The sequence below is a fragment of the Dioscorea cayenensis genome, chromosome 20 (genome assembly GCF_009730915.1).
Source record: "Dioscorea cayenensis subsp. rotundata cultivar TDr96_F1 chromosome 20, TDr96_F1_v2_PseudoChromosome.rev07_lg8_w22 25.fasta, whole genome shotgun sequence".
Taxonomy (NCBI): domain Eukaryota; kingdom Viridiplantae; phylum Streptophyta; class Magnoliopsida; order Dioscoreales; family Dioscoreaceae; genus Dioscorea; species Dioscorea cayenensis.
Window position 1 is genome coordinate 18,872,678 of NC_052490.1, and position 9,203 is coordinate 18,881,880.

Consider the following 9,203-nt stretch of genomic DNA (forward strand, 5'->3'; position numbering starts at 1 on the left):
GCAAATATTAAAAGCATAATCGTAGTTTTACAAAAACCTATAAAAGAAGCAAAAATATTAAAAATAGCAACACAATACATAGTAAGAAAATATCCAGTGTATAATATTATTCCCTAATTAGAGAAAGTATTAATAGTATGACTAATCATCGAGGATGCAAGCTCATTGTCTTCTATGTTGCACCATCTTCAATGTCATTTTCATCATTACTATCATCAAGATATTCATCTTCTCCTTTTTAGCCCATCATCGCCATTCGCCATCTTCCTGACCATCTTTTGCCATCATCGACCATTATTGACGGATTCACCTCCTCAAATTGCTATATCAACTAGAACCTGCACGGTCATCTAGTTCTCCGAAAGAGTAACATGATTTGGAAAATATACTTGAGTTTCTCGACATACCTTTGGTTGCTATTTCATTCTCATTTTCTATATCAGCTTCATTAGGAGAAAGATTAAAGTGCTCCCGCCTTGTTTCAGCCACTGCCCACCGATCTCATTTCAAAGTCAGGGAAGGTTCAGAAGAAATTTGTGTAGCTTGTACCAAAATGAATGGAAGAAGACTCTACAAGACCATGAGTAATCAAAATATCTAGTAAAAGCACAGCTGAAACCCCTTCTGCACTGTAGCCTATTCATTAGTTTTTGGTTTGAATATTCTCAGATGGAATTGTCCATTATAAAAGTATCTTTGTAATAGAATTTCATGACGTATAAGAAACTAATAAGATTGATTTCATCAATTTCATCTCTAGAATCTCAGACCCATTGTAGCACAATGTAAAAACTAGTGCGCAATCATTAAGATATAAAATATATTACATTTATTAAATTCACAAAGAGAACTTCTATACTTTTTGGAACCATTGTGCAAATCTTGTATTTCGCATTTCTCTAGTTCACCTTTCCTCTTATATTAGAGAATCTCCTTTAACCATTTCATCAAAATGCTATTATTATGAAGGGATTAATGTTAACTTAATTATAATATATAAACCATAAGAAAAACACTCACACATAAAAGCTTACTCAATGTAGTGACCTCCATGCAATTCATTAGAACATATAGTCTCACAGTCAGTAGTACTCATCATCTTTTAGATATCGAAATAATGAAGCTTGGCACCAAGAAATCGTCTGAGATGTGTGAAAATTGATAGACGTCCCATTGGTTCCATATCACCACCATCATCATTACGTGGAATCTGATTCAAGTTTGTTTCCACATTAAGTTCAAAATATAATGAGCATGAAATTTCTTCAATTACATATGCCCTCATAAATGGATCCCTCAACACATGCCAAATTTTTCACCTTCTTCTTGATATGATGCAAAATTTGAAAAATTATATATATATATATATATACATAACCACTTTAGCATTGATAGGAGCCATATATTAAATGCATGTCAACTACATGCTATATCCCTCAAAGATAGAAGAATATATTACCTCTCAAATGGATACATCCAACGATATTGTGTAGGCCCACCCACTCTTAGCCTCATATGGTAGGTGTATTGGTAAATGTTCAAGTGCTATCACCCCTGAGGAAAGATCCATCTTACAAAATTGTTCTCAACGATATTTCCTTCCAAAAATATCATATGATCGATACGGATTTTAGTTGAACAAATATCTCTAAAGAAATGAGATAGTTCAGTAATCACATCCCAAATTGAATTGGGCAAAAGACCCCGAAATGCGATCGGAAGCAATCATTGCATGAATACATGACAATCATAACTTTTCATCCCATATAATTGGCTTTGGTACATAATGTGCTATGTTTGATGCAAAAACCATCGTGAAGTCTCAATCTGCTTCACCCATGCACAAATGCATTTCTTTTTGCTCTTTTACTCAAACAATAAGATGCCTTAGGGTTTGAAAGTCCGTCTCACTACTTTCAATCAAATGCAATTGTGGTCGCTCACAATACAACTACAAATCCTTCCGTGCCTTGATGTTGCCCTTTGGTTTTTTTCCTTTGACATCCATTATCGTGTTGAAAAATATTATCAAAAACATTTTCGCTCAATATGCATGACATCCAAATTGTGGCTGAATAAGATTGGTAGTGCCAATATTTTAACTCCCAAAAATACTTTTTCTTCACCCAATCGATGGTTGTCTCCGTCGAGTCGAACCCTTTCAAGCATCGACATTGTTGCCATATGTAATATTAGGAAAAGAATTAATTCTCAACAATATTTTTCCCCTAAAAATCAAGGAATCGGAGAATCACGCTCCACTCTATTGCTGAACTTATCTCTTTGCTTCCTGAACGGATGATCTGAAGGTAAGAATCGACGATGACAACAAAAAAAACATGGCTTCCTACCATGATTTAATATAAAAGACTTTGTATGTTCCATGCAGTATGGACAAGATAATCTTCCATGAGTGCTCCACCTAGACAAAATCCCATAGACAGGAAAATCATTAATTTTCCATAGTAATGCACCACGTAACGTAAAATTTTGTTTCCTATATACAATATAGGTCGTACAACCATCACTCCACAACTATTTTAAGTCATCTATTAGGGGTCGTAAAAAAACATCAATGTTCTGATTTGGATTTCTAGGAATGACCATACTAAGGAATATGTACGGCTTTTTCATGCACATCCACGGTGGTAAGTTGTACACAGTAAGCATTACTGGCCACACAGAATATGGTTTTGTAACTAGGCCAAATGGATTGAAACCATCAGCTCACAACCCAAGTCGAACATTTGGAGGTTCCATAGCAAATGATTCATAGGTGAGATGGAAGTGTTGCCAAGCCTCACCATCAAGGGAATGTCAAAGCACACCATCATTACTTTTGTTATATGCATGCCAAGTCATGTGTTCAGCAATTTTGGCTGACATATAAAGCCTTTGAAGCCTCGGCACAAGTGGAAAGTAACGCAAAATCTTAAAAGGAATCTTCTTTTGTCTTCTGCTACTTGACTTACTTGGCTTCTATCGAGGATGTCCACATATTGAGCAATATTCTAACTCAATTGTTTCTCTATAAAACAACATGCAAATTTTTGGGCATACATGAATTTGGACATAACCAAGTCCATGTTTTGTCAGTCTCTTCTTCATTCTATAAAAATCTCCTGGTAAACATTCATCTGCTGGCATCATACTCTTCATAACTATTATGAGACGATTAAAACATGACTCACTCATGTTAAATTCAGCCTTACAATTCAAAAGTTGAGAGCTCACGATAAGTTTGTATGGTTTACATATCCAGACCACAAAGGTTCATCTCGCGTCTTGTAACAAAGAATAAAAGTGGGAAGCACTTGGATTTTGACTTTCACATTCTACCCTCGGTTCATTACCTTGATTAGCATCAAAATCAAAACTCCCCATTACAACATCCATAACCATCCTCGCATATAAATTTTCATTTTGTCCTTGACATATCGGTTCATCGTCACCTCTACTATGTGATGACTCTCCAACTCGGTTGTTCTCCATGTAAAATCCAAGTTGTGTAAATCCATATGAGAAGCCTTTAAGAAAAAGGTGCTTTATGGACATTGTCAAAAATTTGCCATTTATTATTTTCATAACCACCACAAGGACATCTAATTTTATTCCCACGGACGAAATCATGTTGAGAAAATGCGAAAGAAATAAAATCCTCAACTCCATTGAAATAGTTAGGCATACTGAACCCATCATGGAGTCTCGAATACATCCAAGAGCGAGTCTCTATCCATTTCGCAACTCTATTAGTATCATATAAATTTTGTAAGTTCAAGCCACTGAAACAAAAGTAGACTACTATATTAAAAATGGAGAAAAATATTCTAACACAAATTTTCCCTTAAACAAAAGAAGACAATAATGCTTAATTCTTTAAGATATATCATCATCCTAATTATATTCAATTATATTTCTTTTTATTAATGTAAATGATATGTTTTACTAAAATAAAGCCACATTCATACAAAAAAAAAAGAGAGAGAGAGACATTGTAATGGTTAGTACTAACATATGAACATTGATTTCTATTTTAACAATAAGTATTCATTTGTTAAATATTTATAATAAATAAATTCTAATTCTCACACAAATTTCACTAAAAGGATAAATAGCATGAATGAATCAACTGACTAAATTCCAATTTATTACATTAGATGTCAGTTTTTAAACCATACACAAACATGCATATATGCCATTAACAAAACCCTAAAATACTTTATTGAATCTACTTAATTAGTTTAACCAACACATGCTTATTACCTCATAACATTCGGCCTTTTGGGTGTGTGTGTGTTCTTTTTGAGATTCTTTATTGAATAATGGGCTAATATATGTATATATGATAAATAAATGATAGCAAGTTGGAGTGGTGGGGCTGTGGGAGAGAGCTTTTCATCCCAAAGCCAACCTTTTTGGTTTTTAGAGGTAAAAAAAACAAAAAAAGTGGTAATGGTTGTAGTGGGTGAAGTGTTGGGAATGGAACTATAAATTAATAACATGATGACAACAAGCTCTTTGATTCTTCCATAGTTTAGTACGGTTTACTATTAATGTTAAAATCCTAACCCTAATATATTGAATGGATTTGAAAAGTCAAGATATCTCTTCATTCAAAAAGCAAAAACCATTAATAAACATCTGACTGTGTCAAAATATTAATATATATATATATATATATAAAACAGATAACCATTAATTTTTCCTTTCTCAAAGAATCCCTTTCCTCAATTAAAATATTAGCACAGACTGTGTTAGACACACCCAACTCTTTCAAACAAGAAATCATTAATAAACACCCATTAGATTTATCCACTATACATCAAAGGAATAAAAGTGTCTTTTTATTTCTTGCGCTTGATAGCCCCTACAAAGAAAGCATCAGACTTATCAATTAGGTGGCTTATAACTTGTTTCAATCTGATTGCATAATTTTCGTGTTAGCTCAGAATTACAGATTTCTACAAGAAAGCAATTGCTCAAGAGACAAATAAGATGCTAACTAGCAAATTGAGAGGGGCAATTAGGGGTAGGGCCTAAGATTAGGATTATATGGCACATGGATTATTTATTAGAAACAACACTATGGTATCCAACAGATTTTAGCTCATGTGCAAATCAAAATAATTTATGCTAGTTTAATTACAACATCATAGGAACAGGTGATCTGCAAATAACTCTTATTGGGCGGGTGCAATGAAACACTGTCCATGTAAGTATTATATCAGATAAAGTAAGGTGGGTGGGGGCAGGCTTCCTTGGACTTATACATAGCATTTATTGGACTCTTCAGAGGCACCATTTTTGACCAGGAAGTGGGCTAGTCCGCCCTTCACTCTGTCTCCACATTACATAAAAATTGTTAAGTAATTTCCTATTTCTAATTTATTTTACAAGTGTAAGGTTCTTCACTTCAATGCTACATGAGAATATTTTATTTGTACAGTTCATGAGCTTCAAGGTATGAATACCAATGGCCACATTTTCTAAGGAGAAAAATAAAAAAGAATGTTGTTTGGTGCCATATAGAATGAGATATAGATGATAGTTAAGATTAGTGTGTTTTCCGAGCTTTGATATAAAATATAAGAAAAGAAAAAATTATGAAAAATTCAATAATAATAATAATAATAATGATATTAAAAATAAAATTGCAGAATAGTTTTGTTTTCCGTCATTAGCTTTTGAATGGTATTCCTACACCCAACAGAGTAGAAGATGTAGAAATCACTTGATATTTTTTATTTCACTACTTTTCTCTATTTTCGTAATCACACATACTTATGACGTTGCATAGAGGGTATATATGCAAAATATGTATACGTAAAAATAATGTCATATCACTGCATTGCATGGCATGCAAAACAGTTGGTTATGCTTTCCTTAGCCAGCATTATTTTTGTACCTAACATGACTGCTTAGGGAATAGAAAGAACAACTAATCAAAATAAGAATGATTAAGTAGATGAATACTAATACCAACTTGGAGGCACTGGAATACATATCTAGCCAAATCTTTAAGACTTCTTAATATATATATATTTATTTATATTAAGCTAATCATAGTTGCAATGTATGTATGCAAACAAGAGCAGTGGAATTATATATTTTATTTGAGTTTAAATTTTCAGGTAAGTTATGGAGTGGATGTGTCACCGACACCAGATGCAAAATTGACATGGTGGTCATACTCTACACGCAACTTCACGGTCACCGTTTTTGCCTAAGGCTAAGGAAGTTGAGCCAAATGGTTATTTTTTCCTTAGAAAAATTATTATGTATATATATATAATTAAATTTTAAAAATAGAGTCCCCATTTGCACGAGGGAGAGCCGCTCAGGAGTCTAGCATTCATAAACAAAAAATAAAATCAATGACACTATTAATACTAACTCAGGTAGCATATTGAAAATAAAAAAAAAAATGATTCTGATAACTTGGTGATGCAAATTAAAAGAAAAAATTTATGATTCAACCATATATAGAACAACATTCAAACCACATAATATAATATAAATATATAAAATACCATCAAGTAAATCCAAAAAAAAAAAATATAACCATGTTTCATATGTATGAGTCACCCATAAATATAAGAACAAACCCATCCATTAATCAAGGTGGGGGCCATTCGGTAAATGACAACTTCTATTTTCTTCTAATAGCTAGCACAAACCCATCCATTAATCAAGGTGGGGTCATTTGGCAAATGACAACAATAAACAACCAACTAAAGAAGAAAATTCCAAACCCTTGCATTAAACTATCCACTTCCTAAACTATATATAAGACAAGGTAAACAAAATGACTAAAGGCAAAGAAATACAGAGATAAGACGAACAACAAAGAATGAATACTGTAGCTTCTTCTTCATCATCTTAATGCTTCTCTTTGTTCTACCCCTAATTTCACATGGCCATGCCCATTTCTACTTTTGCAAAGAGAAGGTCACACATCACACATCTTCACTTCTTCTAGTCTAGACTACACATGTAATATCTTTTACAATGGAGCTGCTGACCAAGTTGAGCACCTTGACTTTGACTGAGCTTGTTTGGGAGCCCACAACTTTTCTTAATCCCTTGATTAGCGGATCTGGTCGGGGTTACTGTATGCTCAATCATTGAGTTGTCAAGCTGGCAGTGAGTGTGTGCTTCTTCAATAAACTCCTTCTTCTTCATCTTGTGCATCAACCAAACCTTGGTTTTTTGGGCTAAGGAGTTTATTGTGAAGAGGGGATTTGTTGCATCACCTTGAACTCTTAGGCTGCTAGAGAATCAGAGTTTTACCGGACTTATTTCTTCTCCAAGATTCAAGGTTTTCATCCTTATTATGGTTCTCTTTGGCTTGGTTATTATTGGTTATATTATAGCTTGTAATCGAATCTGCATGTGTGTGATCTGTCCGCATGTAGTATCTTGGTTGCTTGAATCTTATGAGGGTTAAAAGCTTTAATAGGGTTTTTTAGTTGATGTTATATGTATATACATATATATGAAAAGCATGCATACATTTTCGATACTTTCCAGCGATTCTTGTCATGGAATTTACTAATCTCCCTTGATTCTGTTAGTTTAATTCACCTTGAATTCTTGTGAACCTTACTGTAGGCTTTATATTAAGGCCAAGGATTAGTTGGTTTTCTTTTAATTGCTATCATATAGGGTTTGGTGTGTGTATATATATATATATTGCATTTCTGATTTCTTTAAATCATGTTGTGTTGGAATTATAAGCCTGCAAAGCATGTTTCCTGAATTGATTTATTTAGTTAATGTGTGTGTATGCTTATAGATTTAAATTTATTCATTTTAAATCTTGGGTTAGTGGAAGCTTTGTGATGGTTGTTATTTTGATAGCATTCATGGAGAATGTTATATAGCTTGCATAGTAACCTGATAACATGTTTTGATTTTTGTTGGGTTAGTGGGTTCTGCAGGTGTGTGGTTAGTTAGAAATTAAAATGATCATTATTATTTTTTAATGCTTGTTCTTCCTCTTGAATTTATCCTGTTATTTGCAAGTATAAACCCAGTCTTAGTCTTGTAAATCTAAGCTAGCTTATTTTGTTGGGTTAGATTTCGGTAGAGAATCTTAGTGCGTGGGATTTGGTGAACCCAACTCTGTAGCTCGGAGCCAGGTAGGCTCTCGCATTGTATAATTCCGTATTTCTGGCAATAATCATTATTTAATTATTGCATTGTTTAATATTTTCATTTATTTATTTATTTTATTATTGCATTATTTATTCGGTATTTCTATTATTTGTATCATGTATTTCTGCGGTTTTTGTACATCTCCATTCCTGGCTCACCCAGCTATGAGGAGCAAGTCCTAGCCATGTGCACATGTTTTCTGTAGTAGCGCTACCGGACATGCGTGTCCGTTCCGACTGCGGTCGAAGATCCAGCTCCGGCTGTTGATATTCTGTTCTGTTCCGACTTCACAGTCGATGATCCAGCCTCGTGCTGTTGATTTCTGTTATCAGTCATGGAGATGTACATATCTGTTTTCTGCGTGTTTTTTCTGTACTTTTTCTGATTATTTCTATATTCTGTCTGAATTATTAATTATTCTGCTATATCTGTATTATTCTGTATTTATTCCTGCGATCCTACTGGGCCCTTGTGGCTCATACACTTTGTGAATTCTGTTCTCGCAGGAGAAGATCAAGTTTAGATTTGGGGGTGTCAGGGAGTTGTATTGTCTGCGCTATCAGTATCTCTGTATTTTCCTTTTCTGTGAGTGTAAGGCTTGTATTCTGACTGTATTTGTATTCTGTAGGGCTACTAAAGCCCGTACTTGTAGTGTTTCAGTTTCCAGTATCCTATTTGTGCTATTGTGTTACTGTTCATATCTGCTTGTTAGGGTTGACTCTGACCAGGTCAAGACTGAGGCCGTGCACCCGGTGGGGCCCAGTCCCATTGGATGCGGCTGATCTATCCACGGGCCCGGTTGTGGGGCTGGGACGTGACAACACACTCGGAGGTTTCTAGGGATGGTGGCATGCAAATAACAACACACTCTGAAAGCAAAATACTGCAACCCAATCAAGGTGCCAACCATAAAAACATTTTTGAAAGTAGTATATATCTATATATATATATATATGTATATAATACTTTTTTAAAACCATACAAACATTTTGGTAAGTATTAAAAGTTCAAGAGACTCCAGGAACTCAAACAATTGAATGAGATAC

At 34.1% G+C, this 9,203-nt stretch overlaps 1 long non-coding RNA gene across 1 annotated transcript; it reads left to right on the plus strand.

Annotated features, from left to right (window-relative positions):
* Positions 1 to 7,201: 7,201 nt before the first annotated feature.
* Positions 7,202 to 8,766, plus strand: LOC120251939. Its single transcript, XR_005533526.1, has 3 exons — positions 7,202 to 7,318; positions 8,080 to 8,141; positions 8,664 to 8,766. It is a non-coding gene; the product is annotated as an uncharacterized LOC120251939 (long non-coding RNA).
* Positions 8,767 to 9,203: the final 437 nt, after the last annotated feature.